The 15,154-nt window shown below is 51.0% G+C and overlaps 1 protein-coding gene across 8 annotated transcripts in view; it reads left to right on the top strand.

Moving 5' to 3' along the window:
- The window catches only part of celf5a (cugbp, Elav-like family member 5a), a 166,818-nt gene that overhangs the window by 16,679 nt on the left and 134,985 nt on the right, over positions 1-15,154 (top strand). The window lies entirely within an intron of this gene.

The following is a 15,154-nucleotide window of genomic DNA, read 5'->3' as shown; positions in this document are numbered from 1 at the left end:
TGGGGTCGTTCCGAAGGAGAGCAGACTTGCCCAGCGGCGCAGCTCCCGAATAACCAAAGGGAACACAGGACTTTTTTGTGCTCATGTTGGGAAGCATTATTTACTATGGTTCATCTGCGCAGATCTGCACGTATCTGCAAGATATGCAAAACAAGGCACACGTGCGCGCACGCCTACGCACGCTCAGAAAATGCTCGCTGAAAAAAACGATGGAAGCAGCGATAAGCGATGAGCAAGAGAAGTTCGAATTTGCTCCCTCATCTCCGCCGGGGAAAGCCACGTCGGGAATTAAACCGCGGCCTCCCACGCTAGCGGCGTTGATCTCAACCGCATCGACGGTAGGCTTCTTAGAGAGGCTGCCAACGCTGCTGCGACACACACGAGCGTTTCGTAATGCAAAGAACTACTTATGTTTCTCAATGACAGCCGCTGGAACGTGCCGGTGCGAAATGGTTAACGTCGCTCGCTAAGCCTCCCGGTGTCAAAATGCCCCGCTCCGGAGGAGTGCTCAGACCTGTCACCACCCATTGTTTCACTCCTGTTGTTGTCGCTGAGCGCTGCAGCGGGAGAACAGTAAACGCTGGCAGATTCCACCGACAAAACCCAAATTTTACTCATCTTCTCGAGGAGCCTTGTCACTGTGGGACATTGCAAACTACTGAGGGTTTCGCAAACATCCCGATCAAAGGGGCTGATAGGCACCCCGTGGCCTGCCTCCGAATCATATATTTTTAATGCGCTCTAATGATCAGTCTGTCTGTAGATTTGAGCGCATGCATTTGTTTGTGTGATGAATCAGACGTACTGTTCCGAGCTTCGTGCAGTAAAAATTCACACACGCGCTGGCCTATATGGAGGCGCCTCTACCAGAGAGGTCTGGTACCCTCATTATTACGGTATTGCGCACGGACTCGGTGTGAGGCGGCGCGGTCCCGCGTCAGGCGTTCACACCGCGAATTTCGAAGTGTGTCATCATGCAAGCGTGTGGTTCTCCGCGTTTGTGTTACTGTTACTCGGAGCTGCGCGTCGCTTCGGAGGAAAGTGCCCGCCAGATGCGTGAATGCGAGCGCGCACGCGGACGTGGGAGGGTCTGCGCGCGTGTGTCGTCGCACGGGTCGGGGTTTGAGCGTTTAAATGAGCGGGTGTCGGCGTCTTCCTTTGTCTGTGCGCGTGCATCTATGCGTGTGTGTGTGTGCGTGCGCGTGGTGGGGGTGTTCAGCAGCCAGCAGTTCTCAGTGTGCTCCAGGTTCAGATGAGACTCTCGACAGTGCAGAGGCCTCCCGCCAGCCCGCCTACCCTAAATCTCACACAAACGACCCCCGTTGCTGCGTGCTGACGGTAAGTAGATATGCCAGTTGTTTGTTTGCAAAATACTGCTTGATATGCAGTTTGCCAGCGGCTACGGTGTAATTAATGTAAAATAGGATTCCCCAAGGGAGGAGTTATGAGTTATTAACGGCTGTGTTTTGTCATTAACTCCTTCCCTGCTGTCCCCCCCACCCCAGTCGAGCGTCCTCGGCGTTACGCGTACGACCGCCTTTGTTCCGCGTGCAGCTGATGCAAAGAGCAGAGGACAGCGGCGGTATGTTCTAGAACACATGCGACGGTCCCAGCAAGTCCCTCGCGTTCTCGCCCACACGCGAATGCACGCCCACAGCCCGCGCGTCTAAGTTTAGTCCAGCCACGAGACAAGGTTATCAGCTGCTGCTGCATAATGCACCGCGTTACCACAATGCGTTCTGACAAATGTGTCGTGATAAAAAAGGCACTCGAGTGGGGAAATGCGGCTGCGGGGAACTGGGCCGCGGGGCGGACGCGGTGCTGGGGTGAGGGGCGGTGCGGCGGCAGGGGTTTTGCGATGTAACGTGAAGGGGCGCGACAGCTATCCCTGCCCCCGCGTGGTCCGAGGGGTTCCGGCGTGGGCACGTGGCGCTGGGAGGATGCGCTCGCCTCGCAGAGGAGCGCAACGAGAGGCCGGTGGCTCCGCCGATCCGCGAAAATGAGAGCGGCCGGGGCCGAGGGCTTGAAGGAAGCGGTTCCGGAAACCGCGGAGGACCGATGGCAGCCCGCGACGTCGCGCGGCATGTTAATTCCCTGCCGTCCTCCCCTTCGATTCTGCTGCTTCGAGCGACTTTCCGGTAAAGGGGCATCGGCGATGCCGACTTGCACCAAATAACGCGGATTCTTGCAATTATAGCAGGAGGCCGCATCGGTAATGACTGCGCTTTCTTAGTGGCAGCGATTTGGAAAAATGAGGAGTTATAAGAGATAAACGCCTTTAGTGCACTTAGCTGCCACCCCCTCCCTCCATCCCTCCCTCCCTTCTCAGACCCTCAGGCTTCATCCATACCAACAGCCCCACGGGGTCCATGGGAGATTTTCACAACTGAGCACAACACCGCTGCTAATCCAACGCATTCCTCATCCTCCTCAGGAATTAAATAAATTCCTCTTGAAAAATTCATAAGCACTTAGCTGTATAAACAACAACATCTTTCCTCTTTATAGCACGCAGAAATTAAACCGGAAAATAAATCAGCGATTGTTTTTTGTCTCGCTTTGATTTATGAACCCGGCGCACATTTTCTCGTGACATTAGCGTCGCTAGACCTGCTCTTAAAGGGTAGCGTCTGTCGGAGGAGAGAAGCGATTCGCGCGAACAGAAGAACGGCTCGCCCAAGCGATGTCCGCATTAAGCCGGGAAAAGGCTGGAAATAATATGCTGTCCAATACGCACACTCATAGAGTGAAACGCAGAGCTACGCGCAGGCACACGCTGTGTCCCACTGACAGATGCGCACGCTCACCTTACTCCCCACGTCCGACACGCGGAAAACTCCGGGCCGTTTGTCACGTCGGCGTGAGCGATGTGTGAACAACACTGTGAGCGAGTAACCACGCAAGGTACCTAGACAGAAATAAAGCAAAAAGTGGCTGATTTACGGAGCTGAATTGTGCAAACTTCACACAAAAGACACCCGTAGCAGACATGAAGATGTTCTGCTGCTCTTACGGGTTCGCTCACGTGACAAAGTGAAGAATTTACGTCCGGCTCACGCACAGATAAGTGGGTGCGTGTGGATGCGTGTGCCGTGAGTCTCCCGGAGAAGGGCGCCTCCTGCCGAGCTGCTCAGGTGATGGTTTTCACACATTTTGTGCTCCGAAGGTGGGGACGATGTGTCTACGGGAGTGACCGAGTACCAAGGGGTGTCACACCCCCCCAGCTCTATGGCCCTGGGGGCACTTTGAAGGAAGTCCCAGGACCCCTGGTCCACCTCCTCGTCTTGGGGAATGGAAAGGGATCTTACTTTGTACAACTGCATGGTTCCTACTTGCCCCTCAGCAAACCTCGGAACCGTACGAAAGCTGGAGACAAACTTAAAAAAAAAAAAAAAAACAATTTGTTTTCTGAAATACCGGAGTAATACACTCGATGTGCTTCCTGCATCAGGATTTATTATTCTCATGGTCAATCTTCAACACTTAGCAGAACGTAGTGCACAGGGACACATTAGTTGGCTCTTGGCTTTATCACGGTCCCTCTTATGTATGATGCGTTGAGCAAGTGTCGGGGTGGAGAAGGGCAGCCCGTGATGAGAGTGGTGGTGGGACAAGGGACGTGTGTTTGGTGCTGTTTTGGAGAGCGGAGGGCCATGTGAGGAACTGTGATGAGAAGTACGGGTCAGGAGGGGCGGTGCGCCACTTACGGAGGAATGGGGGAGAGGAGGGAGGCACACGCGAAGCTACGGTGAGTAGACATACCTCGGATTTCCCTTCCGGACACGCGGTAGGCCTGCCACGGAGCCACGCTCTCTGCAAGACATCGGGTGCCTGGAATTTCAAATCCACCTGATCGCCAGGGGCCGACCTGCCGCAAAAAAAAAAAAAAAAAACTTGAATAATTCAACGCTTATTGGCGAGGTGGGGTACGGGGCCCAGTCGGGGAGGGTGGGTCGGCGGGGCTGCACCCAGGGCAGCGGGAAAGAAATTGGTCCTCGCAAGAAGGAAGGCCTTGTTGCCAGGGGAAGCTTGTTAGAATTTTGCCCTGGAGGTAACGGGAGCAGCGGAGGGTGGGGGGAAGGGTAGAGGTTGAAAGGTAGAGGAGAAGGGCTGCGGGGCGGCTGGAGGCTCTGCTGAGATGGAAAAGTAATACGAATAACGAAATCACTAGGCTGCTCGCAGGCAGGCCCCCGTTCGGTTGATTCTTCAAGTCGCAACATCGCACTACTGGTTAAGGGAGAAGATGCTAAACTGCTGTTACAGCACACATAACAAGCATGCCAAATGCAATTTCCTTGAAGAATGGGGGAAATGTGGTTGCTGCCATCATTTTGCCTGTCAAATTGAAATGAGATAGCACTTTTGTAAAAAGAAAAAAAAGGGGGGGAAAAAAAACGCCTTTAGTTTTATGTTTGAGGAATATTTTTTCTCCTCTCTCAGGAGTTTGCTGTGACCCATTATGTAGCGGGGCAATGACTTTTTTCGTGGTGGTCTCAAGGTAGGCTGCGCTGCCCCCGAAGTCTTGTACCCGCGTTCTGCACCATCTCGCTGCTGGGGTGGGGTGATCGATGGAAAGACCCGTTGTCCCGCTGTCATGGGAATCAAAAGGAGGGGGGCAGAGGGAGCGCGGCAGAGGAAGGCTACGGGGGTCACGGACCCAACGCCCTACTGTTACACCCGTACGGCGCTAGACGTGTCGAAGCTCTCCTGCACCGCAATGGAAAGACGGAAAAATGGCTGCGGTGGCGGCGGCGGCGGCAGCTGGACCCCGAGAGCAGCGGGGGCGGGGTGGAGACCCGGGTCGTCCATAATGGCACCGCGGTGTAATGTACACAGTAAAGAGCCGCTACACAGGAGCGCTCCTCGGGGAGCTAAACCCCCGCACCGCAGGAGCCGCTGCCAGAAATAGGCAAAAATAAATAAGCTAAATTGTTACTCCTCTGTTTTTTTCTTTCTTTTTTTTTTTTTAAACGTTGTTGTTGTTGTTGTTTCTACTGGCTTAGCCACATTTAGACACATCTGCCATCTCCTGGGCTTTGGAGCCTTTAGTAAAGAGCTGGGTCTGCACTTTGCACCTGTTTCTGAAAGGCGAGCAGCAATGGCAGCAGAACAAAAAACAGGATCGTTGCTAAATCTGTTAGGTTTACCTCACGGGATGGAAAAGGTGTGTTTGTGTGTGTGTGTGTGTGTGTGGGGGGGGGGCAGCCTGTGGAGAAGGGGGTGGTGGCAAATTAAGTTATTTTTGCTTTTACATGAACATTTTGCGATCCAGGCGACTCGCCAGACCCTGGAAGAAACACGGTGCGTTCCCAGGGGAGAAACTCCGGGTGGCTCCTTCGCCACATAAGCGCTTTCCCGTTTTTACCGTTGACTGGGAACACCGATGGGCCGCCTCGTTTCACCAGTCTGGGGGGTCCCGATGTTGCGCTTTGAGCGGCGTTGTTCCAGCCAAATGCCCTTCCGCATACACCGGTCGACGTGTGAGCGGCGTGGGGGGAGAACGTGAGCCGAGGAGCGGCGCCGGTCCGGGAGCCGGTGAATCCAGCCGCCGCGGATCGCGACTCGCCGCAGGACGAGAGCCGGGAATCGAAAGGAAGCAATCTGTCGAACCTGCCAGTTTAGCCCCCTTTTTGACACGGTGTGTGCTATTTTTTTCTGGGGTACAGGTTGAAAAAATGAATTATTAATGCTTTGTATTTTTAGTCTCTTTAACCTATTTCTGATTATGGCTGGAGATTGGCCTAGTGTCTGTGGAATTGAGTCATGTGATGACCGGGATCTGGGTTACGGATGCGAACTATCTGCTTTTTTTTCGTTGGATGTCGGGCTGGCTGGGCTCGGTTCCGTTCCGTTCCGGCCCGCGCGGCTTCACCGGGCGTCGCCTGTCTCGTCTCCCCTAGCCCGGAAAGCGGGACCCATCGGGACCCCTGTCGGGTGCAGCTGTCGGCCCACCCTGCCGCGTTCCTTCGGACGCCAGTGCAGGTGCGCGGCGGACGGCGGGTGCAAGCCAGGCGCTAGGCACGTCAAATAAACACGGATTGATGTAGTGGCACCGGATGAAAGTGGGGAGAGCGGTCCGGGAAGAGATGCTGGGAGCGCAGCTCCAAAAAACGCACGCTTTCCGGGAAGCGCTTGAAGGCATGCGGCCGCATGCCGCAACAGAAATGCCGCTTTGAAACGACCTCTCGGTTTTGGAAGAGCGAGAAAGAAAATCTGGCCCCGTGTCACTTTGTTTGTCGAAGCACAACGTGGCGTCGGAGGCATGCGGTTCAGCCCGGTCTTCATCTGCATTTTATTTCGCTTAAAGAGAGAAGGTGGGAGAGAGGAGCGAGCGAGAGCAGGGCCGTGCCGACAGCTTCCGAGAGGCTGGAAGCAGCAAACCGTGGTGCTACAACAGCCACCCCCCCGCTCTCTCTCGCTCTGGCTCATTTGTGAAGCAGATCCGGCCTGTCCACAGACGTCGGGGCAATGTGGAACATTTGTCAGCAGAAATAAGGGCTGATTCAATACACCGCCTGCTGGGGGGATGAGAAGTTCAGCTTGATTGACAGGCGGTCGGGCCGGGGACCGGGCTTGACCTCGTAGCCCACCCGGCCCAATTAGACCGGTGGCACATCCCGGTGTGCTGTGGAAGCACGTGTGGGTGTGCAGCGGTGACCTAGAATGCAAGCGTTGGGTGCGTTTGCTATTCCTTTTGATGTGCGGGTGTGTGTGTTTGCATTGTAGGTCAGCGCCAAGCGCCTTCGGCACGGCCCATCTCGGGTGGCTCTTATGCGTCTGTAGAGCAGGAGCTTCCTTCCCCGAAACTTCGCTCAGCCCCACGGCGCCGGGGTACGGCCGTATGACACTCACGCACTCTCACGAGGTGCTCCTCTGAGACAGGTGCAGCTCTGTGTTGTACTGTAGCTATGAGCTATAGAGGGAGAAAATGGAATGGGGTGAGAAAAAGAAATGAACGACGAAAAGACCCTCCTCGGATATAAATATACATTGCGGCTCTGCTTGTCATTCTGTTTCAAGGAGTATATTTATAGATTATTTTACATGGCAAATGAGATTTCACCGAAACAACAGATGTCATGAAATGCAGTGAGAAACCTGGGACGGGAAAAATCCATATATGTGTATAGATACGATACATCTATCTATCTATCTATCTATCTATTGAGTACACCATATCTATATACATATGTGATACAACTATCTATTCTCTATATATCTATATACATATATATCGATATATAAATAGATTACACTCTGTCTATCTATATATCTATCTATTGAGTACACCATATCTGTATACATATATGAATATGATACAACTATCTATTCTCTATATATCTATATACATATATAGCTATATGAATAGATTACACTCTATCTATCTATCTATCTATCTATCTATCTATCTATTGAGTACACCATATCTATACACATATATGATACAACTATCTATTTTCTATATATCTATATACATATATAGCTATATGAATAGATTACACTCTATCTATCTATCTATCTATCTATCTATCTATCTATTGAGTACACCATATCTATACACATATATGATACAACTATCTATTCCTATATATCTATATACATATATAGATATATATAGGAATAGATATATCTATATAGATATATAGATATATAGATATATTACACCGTATCTATCTATCTATCTATCTATCTATCTAGAGTACACTGTATATATCAATAAGTATAAAAGAAGTACAATGTTCCAGGGCAGAGCTAACAACCAGCGGTTGCCATTCCTGGGCTCGGAACAATTAAATTGATCTGCAGCAAGAGTTGTATTTTAATAATTCAGTGTCAAAGAGTTTTCTGGAGGTGTGCCGGTGTATATTTAAGGGAAATGCAACGGGCTCCTTGTCAAATGATTGTGGAGCTGTGCTGGACAATGTACAAAGGGAACAAATGTAGGACATCTGTCTGCTGTGCATGGTGGGAAGGGGAGCGGCGGAGCGCAGGGGTGAGTACACCCAGGCGCTGCGGCTGCCTCTCCCTGCCCTCGCCCACCGGCCAACCCTTGTCTCCACGGGAGGTGAACGCAGCTGCGCTGCTCCTTATGGGCACTTGGTCGATGCACGGCGAGGGCCCTGTTTTTAAAGTCACGCGGCATGGTGGTTTTAATCGCCCGGAGCCGCGGCGCTATTGCTGATGGCTGGCTGCAGGGTGTCAAACTGCGCGGAGTACTGTGGAGCAGCCGGTCCATTCCGGAACACAGGGATGAGCATCGCGGCACCTCTTGTGCCATAAAGCTGTCTACGTGGCGTTGCGCGCAGCCTTCAGGGTTGTGGGAGCATATTGCGCCGCTCCTTGAGACAAGGAGTCATAATCAAACCTGCACGATCCCTTCAGGTTGTGTGCATGCGCGGTCCACGCTGCTCCTGCTCCTGCTCCTGCAGCAGAGGCTGCTACCTTTTCAAAAATGCCAATATTTTTGACTCACAAGGGAAAAGCGAAGCAGGAAACCACCACCTGTGATCAATGATGAAACAACACTGGGGTGGCGTTACCAGTCATGCGGCACGGTACGCTGTGCCTCTGAAAATGGGGTTTTGTGTCAAACTCGCAGGTTTGCCGCTCCTCTGTCTTTGTGTGGCTGAGTGAGGCGGCACGAGCTGGATTGAGTCGTCTCTTGTCACACCTCTCCGCTAATGGACCTGCAGAACTGTTGCCATGGCAACATAAGCAAACGATGGGACACAATGAGGCATAGTCCATTAGGCGAAAGGAAGTGGGAGTTAGGAAGAGAATAATACATATATATATATATTTAATGTTATGTACTGTTGTTTTAACCTGTATTTTATGCTGTTTTTGGCAATATTACACATCTGCTAGATGCTGGCAGCGAGCACTGACTCTTGATCGCCTCCAGCATATGTTTTTCCTTTGTTCCCCTAAAGAAAAGGCATGTCTTCAGGAAACACCAAGAAAACTAGAGAATATGTACGCAGATCTTTTGTTCTCTGCCGATATCCACCTAGACTAAATGCTGAGACTGGTTTACTCTACCGGTCCTTCTCCTACATCAAACGTTGTGTGCAATTGTGAGAACCTAAACTACCTGCACGAGAGCAGTCCCAGAATTGAAGCTGCACAGCTGTTTCCCGGTATTTATTTCATTACTTTGCATTCTCCAGATTATTTTGCGTGACATGTACTTGTCGTAAATTCCTTCCGTACAGTGAGCCTGGGAAGGCTGTGTGGAGTCCCAAAATCCCTCCACAGTTTTGCAGGCTGACTTGGACAAGTGAGTGGTAGTGAGCGGTTCCAGGCCAGCGTTGCATTCTGGGATAGAGGGGCCTCGGTGTCGCATTCAGACCCGGTGGAGACTTGCTGTTACATTCTGGGATATTGAAATCTCAGTGTTTCACTCTAGCATGGTGCAGCCTCAGTTTTGCACTGTTCAACGTTGGCAGCTCAACGTCAGCCTCTGGGATGGTGGAGGCTCAGCATTGCATTCTGGGATATTGGAGGCTCAGCGTTACCCTCTGGGACACTGGCGGCTCAGTAATTCCCTCTGGGATGGTAGAGGCTCAGCGTTGCCCTCTGGGGTATGGGAGGCTCAGTGTTGCATTCTCATATATTGGAGGCTCAGTTTTACCCTCTGGGACAGCAGCAGCTCAGCATTGCACTCTGGGATACTGGAGGCTCACGATTACACTTTGGGGGCGCGGAGGCTCATTGCTGCATTCTGGGACACTGGATAATCAGCGTTAACCTCTGGGATATCAGAGGCTCAGCAATGCCCTCTGGCAGCTTGGTGGCTCAGTGGTGCCCCCTGGGAGAGTGGTGGCTGAACATTGCCCTCTGGGATATTGGAGGCTCGGCATTGCATTCTGGGATACTGGAGGCTCGGTGTTGCAATAAGGCACAGAGGAGGCTCAGCATTGCCCACTGAGATAGTAGATGCTCAGTACTGCCCTCTGGCAGAGTGGAGGCTCACTGTTGCCTTCTGGGATGGTAGAGGCTTAGTGTTTCCCCCTGGGATGGTAGAGGCTCAGTGCTGCCTCGGTGGAGGCTGGAGGCCGATGAGCCTTTGCCGCCTTCGCGCCCGGTGCCTAGATCCCTCCCCTGATCTCAGTGCAGCTAACAAGCAGAGGTGGCCAAGCCAATGAGCCCTAGCAGTGTCCTCCCTGCCTTCCCTGTTGCTCCGTAGCTGACAGATTTAACTAACTTTACACCAGGACAAATGAGAAGCCATCAACAAGGCAATAAAGGTCCTTCACGTCCTCAGACACATTTGAAAGCACTTTGCCTGCACCAAATGAATGGCCAGCATCAGACAATATCAGATTTATTATAGGAGATCCAGAGTTAAAGCCCTGGAGTTCAGTTTTTCTTTGGCTTTATTTCAGGCTGCACCTAAGCATGGCGTATAAAAGCTTTGACTTTTAAGACTGAACCTACCTCTTGTTCTACGTTACAACTTTACTGCGGACTGCTGTTATGTCAGCAAGGGCATTAAGGCCTTTTGTTTGAAAGACTCTTTTGAGACGACCGCACCGATTTTGTTGCCGTTCATGAATAAATGGACCAAGCAAAGGAGAAGACGTAGATGCGATGCTTTTAGTGTTTTCACTCTATCTTTACTCTGTGCTCAGGTGCCGTGATTCCACCCACCCGTCAGCACCGGTATTGATGGTGCGCCACACTGGAGATGGAGATGGTTTGACTGTCCTGCCCAGGGAAAGGGACACTAACACGCACACACACGCACATGGCATCAAGGCCACCAACACACTCCAGCAGGGGTCCCGTGACGAGGTGACATTTTCACGCATGACGTTGCTGCTTTTCTAAAAAATTAAATTAGAAATTCCTTCTAATAGGACCCTCCAGGGTTGCATGAAAGCTCCGTAGATACTGGCAGGGCCGGCGGGGATGTCTTTGATGATGCAGTATCTGGGTTGCCCTCTCAATAAAAAGGTGGCGGGGAGGGGGGACATTCGGAGATCGAGTCCGGCTGTGTTTCTGTTCGCGATATCTACAAATAATAGCACCTAAGATGTGCCTTCGTTTGATGTCACAGCAGCCACATTATCTCACATTAGAGTGAACGGCAAAGGGCCTCTCCGCCTCGCATGGCTCTGAGGCCAGTAGGAGGCTATTTATCTGCGCTAGAGAAGAAGGCATTTTGAAAAAAACCCCATAATGAAGCGTAAAAAAAATTTTTAAAACTTAAATATTAATCACGTTAGCGCTAAATCTAAATCGGACGAGATGCAAATCCCGTGCGCGGCGCGAGGAAGATCGTAACTGCAAGGATCACCGGCAGAGACGCGTAATGCCCGAGAAGATGTTAAGCAGTGATTTGGGCATAAAAAAATAATAAGAAGAAAAAAAAAACTATGCCCCCATCTCCCGTGGTGCACCGGGACGCGGTAACATTCTCTTGGAAGTGCAAACATCACGGACAGGCTGCTATCTGAAGCCATTCCACCATTGCAAAACAGATTATGTACAATCTCTGCTACGCAGCACCCTCAGACATCACAGCCCCGTTCGTCTAGAAATATTTTGCTCACACTTGAAGGAATGTAATTTCTCAGCATTAACCGATCTCCGCTGATTTGAGGGAGCGTGCGCCGCGTGGCAGGTGCGCGCTTGGCGACGGCGCACGCCGTCCCCCCTGCGACAGCGTGGAGGCGTGAGGAAGGTGAGAGGTATTTCTGTATCGGTGCCACGGGGGAGGTGGGGGTTGGGCTGGGTAAGCGCGCGTGCGATCTGTCCGCAGGCCTCTAATTAGCAACGCCTGAGCCCCCGGTTCGCTGGCAGGACGCGTTTAATTAAGCTCAGGTGTATCAGATTAAGATCACAGAACAGATTTAAATGGCTCAGGTTTGGCCCGAGAATAGAGGTTGATGTACGGGTCTCGACGAGGCAGGGCGGGGGAGGGGTGCGGAGCCAGGGCTGGAAGACGGGGACGGGCTCGGGGAGGGGAGGGGAGGGGAGGGGAGGGGCGGAGTATATTACATGTGTAGTTAAAGTGTGTAAACAGTTGCTACCTGTGGGACAGAAGTGGGCCATGCCATATTCCAGAAAGACAGCGCTGTCAAACACTGCTTCACAAATATTCGCAAAATGCCGTACGGGGCTGTGACAGATCGCCAGCTGTTGGGGACCGAAAAATATTATCTGTAGCGCGCGGTGGAGTGGTACACGCATATTGGTGGTGGTGTGGGGGGGGGGGCATTTTCCCCCCTCCTCTGTTTCCACACTTATGATTCCACGCCATGCTGATCCCACCCCCCGCATATTTCTTCTTTAAATATATGAACAGTAATGAGTTACAGTTTTTCCTCATTAAAACACAGCTACAGCTCCTGCTCCCTAAAGCGCATACTTTGCATTACTTGTAATTCAAAATATTACTAAAAGTAATGTATAATAATGGTATAAATAGTGCAATATGAATATACCCTCGTGAAACAATGTTATTTCACAGTAGTCACTGCTCATCCCTTCCCTGTGCGGGGAGCCGCTGGACGGAGGCCGCGGCTGGTACCCGGGGTGCTCCTTTGTTTACACGGGTAACCTAGAGACGGGGGCGCGTGCGGTGCGGTGCGGTGCGTTGCGGTGCGGTGTGCGGGGGGGGTTGGGGGAATCAGCATGACACGGAATGGAAAAAGTGCAAGCTCCGGCTTTCTGCATCCCACGCGCGCCCGTGTCAAGGCTGCCTGCTTCGCCACAGAGGCTCTTTTGTATCTTCCGCGCGTCGCAGCGAGAGCGTTGCGCGCGCGCGCGCCCGCGCGAGGGAGCTGGGGGGGGAGAGGGCGCTCTGACAGCCCGCGCCTTTGTTCTCCTCCGGTAGCGCGCTCTCGCGTGGGCGTGCACAGTCTCGAGAGCCACCTCGGGGATTTCGTGTTTAAAAGCAGATGGATGTTTCCGCGCGCAACACAAGCGCTCCTGCCTCAGATCGGGGCCGCGCGCCGCGCGAACACGCGCTCGTTTCTTAATGTCGTGCTATTTCCGTCCGACGCGAGAAGAAGACATCTCTATAACAAAATCTCCTCGTGTTTTACCTTCTTCCGCTCTTATTACGCCTCTGCACTTCAAGTGTGTGTCCAGGTGTGCGTGCTGTGGACGGACGCGGTGCTTCGTGTCCAGAGCGCGCGCTCTCCATCCGAGTGACGCGCGATCGCGGCCGCCTCTCTGTTTGTTTACTCTGCACGAGGACGCCTTGTTGACCACGACGTTTCCCTTCTCTCGAGTCCAATATTTTTCCGAATTCCGCCATACTAGTACTAGACATCGGTCGGTGTTGTGAAAACAAGGTACAACTAGGCAACAAATATACTGAGTCGCGCGCAAAATTCATACATTCACACTTTCGCTTTGGAGTTTGGAGGAAATGTGAAACGTGACAAAGGCGCACGAATCAAAGTGGCTTTTCAGTGCCAAGTGTACTCCGTAATATTGTGGAACACCGCGTAGTACTGTTTAACAGTGTACAGTAATGTACCATGATGAGCAGCAGTTTGAAATGCAGTGTACTGCTATGTAATGGGGTGTAATAGGGTGCAATACTGCGCTGTAGTGAGTAACAGTGTGCAGTACTGGGGAGTGTGTTAAACACTGCGTAATAGTGTGCAGTCGAGTGTAGTAGTGTGTTATATTGAGTGACAGCGTGTGATTGTGTGGGATGGTGTGTAATTGCAGCGTGTAGTGTGCGATGGTGCGCCCAGCGTCGCTGTCCGTGGTGCTGGAGTGGTCCGATGCCACGTGGGCAATTCGCGCCGACACCTTCCCCGGGGTAGAAGCAAAAGCCAAAGTGCATAAGTATAGCTCATGATGGGAGAAATATGCACTCCCTATATTAATACACACTATACACACTATTTATTTCATAAGCTCTGCCAAAGCACATAAAAGCAGTAGGTTGCAGTTTCTTCTCTGCACCGGTACCGCTGTCACACCTCCTCTCGGCAGAGAGAATCTTTCCCTTGCATTCCTTATTTCTTCGGACACGTATCAAATTTGAAACCACGAGTCAAGTTCCAAAAAGAGTATGAACTTGGAAACACCAAGACATTTAATAAAGCGAGGCAAACGGACGGAAGCAACAGATCCAGTATATTAAACTGCGTGAATGTTGCGTAGAAAACGTGATTTTTGTGGGGAGAACTTGAGGAGAAGGTAAGTGGTTTTACGCACAGGGTGTTTCTTTTAAAAGGCATAACATACATTACAGGGCTGTAATAACACTGGGGACACAGTGTTGAAGCAAATACAATTATGCCGTAATAATTTCCAAAAACGATCATGAAGGTTGTATTATCTGTGAGATGAATGATGTGCAAGTGCCCTGTACAGTTGTGCTGAAAGAGAAACAGATAACTGTATAAAGCTTGCAGAAATAATACACTTTCAAAGCATTTTCCTGTCATCCAAACTTCTTCGCTTTTCCATCCGTGTGTGTGTGTGTGTGTGTGTGTGTGTGTGTGTGTGAGCTCCTCTGTCTTTCTCCGCTGTCCCCATCAAAGCCCCTCTCCGCTCGACTCGCCGCCGTTTCTCCCGGGAGCGCAAACACTGAGCAGCCGCAGGCTTCCCCGCGGCCCACGAGCTCTTCTTTACATTGTCACCCCTTAAATATAGATCATGTGCCCAATATGCGTGGTCTGCCGTCACCGGGAAAAGACAAAGTGTTCACCACACACACACACGCTGCTGACAACAAAAGCTGCTTGACGCTTATATAAAACCTGCTGTAGCATTACCTAACACCCCTGTTCCAATTCCACAATTGTAATCCAAGTTAAGCATTAGTATATTAGAGGCCAGTAGGGGGTGTAGTAGTTAGGGCTTTAGCTTTGCAGTGTAAAAAGTTCCTACTTGGAATCCCACTCATGCCAAAGTAGCATTGAATAAGATACTTTCTCTGAATTCATGCAGTATGAAGCAGTAATATTATAAGTCAAATATTTGTACTTGCTAATGTAATGAACACATTGTATTTTCTATGAGATGTACGTCGCTTTGGAGAAAAGAGTCTGATAAATGAATACGTGTATATGTGAATGTACGTATATAAACGAGAAAAGTTCGTAGTCTAACGCTGTAAGCCACTGTGGTTAAAGTAACTAGCTACACAAGCAAACAACAACTTATAATAATGCTAATA

The sequence above is a fragment of the Scleropages formosus genome, chromosome 9 (genome assembly GCF_900964775.1).
Source record: "Scleropages formosus chromosome 9, fSclFor1.1, whole genome shotgun sequence".
NCBI lineage: Eukaryota > Metazoa > Chordata > Actinopteri > Osteoglossiformes > Osteoglossidae > Scleropages > Scleropages formosus.
The sequence above is the reverse complement of the archived record's forward strand: the minus strand, read 5'-3'. Positions and strand labels throughout refer to the sequence as shown.